The following is a 2,559-nucleotide window of genomic DNA, read 5'->3' as shown; positions in this document are numbered from 1 at the left end:
CAACAGTAGTCATTGGGAGCAACTCAACTCACAAGATCTTTAACAATTTTGGGTTTTGTTGCTGGAACCATGACCAGTAGGTAGAGTTTGCTTCCCTAGCTTTCTTAGGACTTGTTTGATGTCTAATTTGACACAGTAGACAAACTCGGCTGAGGAGTCAGGGGCTGAAGAGAAGGATCAATGGTACTCATCAAAACTGAGCAGCTATGTAAAAAGTCTCTTAACATTCTCCAAGAGTGTCCCATTATGTTCACTAGCACTTCTCAAGGCCCATTAGCGGGGTTAATGAAGTGCATTGTGGGGCCCTCAGACTCTTGAAAATGATTCTCTAACACCTCCCAGAGAATGCTCCTTGAATTCAGGTCGCACCTCTCAAGTGTCCTGTGTCATCGTCAGATTTTTTGCTTCTCCAGAAAATTATTGTGCTGAATTTACCCACCCTGCTCACTGTGCAAATTTGTTAGAGTGCTGCCGTGTGTGAAGGTTATTTATTAGGACAAGCCAACTGAACGTAACTGTGAAATCTTTATTTACTTCCTGTAATAGTGTAAACAAGGGTCCAAAAAAAGTGACAACCCTTCCAATGTTCCATTTTCCCCATGGAATGGCACAGATCAAGGGTAAGATAGGTCCAAGAAGCTGGTGCAGGGAGTAGGAATTTTCTCACTGTTGAGGGAGGCAAATAGTTTCTGCCGTTTTATGGAGGGAGATCAATAGTTTCTACCGTTTTATGGAGGGAGTGATGGAAAGATGTGGGGGAAGGGTACAACTAGGAAGATGAAAGCATTGAATCAGGTAAAGCAAGTGTCTTCAAGGCTCATAAAGAGAAGGTCTTGGAATAAAAGGTGCCTAGCCTATAAATACAGGTGGGCACATAAGCATGGCTGGGTCAGAAAGGAGTGTTAGGACTGAGTTCTTGTCTGCAAATCCTTCCAGAAACTGCATTGCACTGCCTATTGGAATCATACAATGTAGATTTTTCACAAGATTTTTGGTTGATTCGTTGGGACTTTTAAAATAGACAGTCATGTAATCTATTAAACAAAATTTTATTTCTTCCTTTTCAATGTGTATACTTTTTAAAAATGTGTACACCTTGTATTACATTGTCTCATTGCATTAGCTAAGACTTCCAGTATGATGTTAAATGGGAGTGGTGAGAAGAGACATCTTTGCCTTGAACTTACAAAGAAAGCATCAGATCTTTCACCATTAAATTTGGCATCTGTAATTACTTTTGGGAAATTCTCATCCATTATTGCTTCTCATCCATTATTTATTTGTGATAGGAACATGAAAACTGGATATGTGATTTGGTAAAGAAATTGAGGTAAGTAAGTCCTTTGAATTCTTATTAGTGTTTGCTGGAAACTAGGCTGTATTTCAGAGGCTTTTTCTTCCTCTATGTACACTTTTTTAAATTTTTGTTTTATTTTTTTCATTTTAATAGGTTTATGGGGAATAGGTGGTGTTTGGTTGCATGAATAAGTTCTTTAGTGGTGATTTCTGAGATTTTGGTGCAACCATCACCCAAGCAGCTTACACTGTACTCAAAGTGAACTCTTTTGTCCCTCACCATCCCAACCTTTTTCCCTAAGTCCCCAAAGTCCAATGTACCATTGTTATGCCTTTGTGTCCTCATAGCTTAGCTCCCACATATGAGTGAGAGCAAACCATGTTTGGCTTTCCATTCCTGAGTTACTTTATTTAGAATAATTTTCTTCCGGGTTGCTGCAAATGCCATTATTTTGTTCCTTTTTATGACTGAGTAGGAGTCCATTGAATATATATATACCACATTTCCATGATCCACTTGTTGATTGATGGGCATTTAGGCTGATTCTATATTTTTGCAATTGCAAATTGTGCTACTATAAACATGTGTGTGCAAGTATCTTTTTTATATAATCACTTCTTTTCCTCTGGATAGATACCTCGTAGTGGGATTGCTGGATCAAATGGTAGATCTACGTTTAGTTCTTTAAGGAATTTCCACACTGTTTTTCATAGTGGTTGTACTAGATAACATTTCCACCAGCAGTGTAGAATTTTTCCCTTTTCACTGCATCCATGTCAACATCTATTATTTTTTGATTTTTTGATTATAGCCATTGTATTAGTCTGTTTTCACACTGCTGATAAAGTCATACCTAAGACTGGGCAATTTACAAAGGAAAGAGGATAGAACTCACTGTTAATGGAGAACTCACAGTTCCATCTGACTGGGGAAGCCTCATAATAATAGTGAAAGGCAAGGAGGGGCAAGTCATATCTAAGGTGGATGGCAGCAGGCAAAAAGAGAGATGTGCAGAAAAATTCTCATTTTTAAAACCATCAGATCTGGTGAGACTTATTCACTATCATGAGAACAACATGGGAAAGAGTTGCCCCCATGATTCAATTACCCACCACCGGGTCCCTACCACAGCTCATGGGGATTCAAGATGAGATTTGGGTGGGGATACAGCCAAACCATATTAGCCATTGTTGCAGGAATTAGGTGGTACCAAATTGTGGTTTTAATTTGAATTTCCTGAAAATTCATGATGTTCAGCATTT

This window comes from Trachypithecus francoisi, unplaced genomic scaffold, assembly GCF_009764315.1.
Source record: "Trachypithecus francoisi isolate TF-2019V2 unplaced genomic scaffold, Tfra_2.0 Lachesis_group1, whole genome shotgun sequence".
Taxonomy (NCBI): domain Eukaryota; kingdom Metazoa; phylum Chordata; class Mammalia; order Primates; family Cercopithecidae; genus Trachypithecus; species Trachypithecus francoisi.
The sequence above is the reverse complement of the archived record's forward strand: the minus strand, read 5'-3'. Positions refer to the sequence as shown.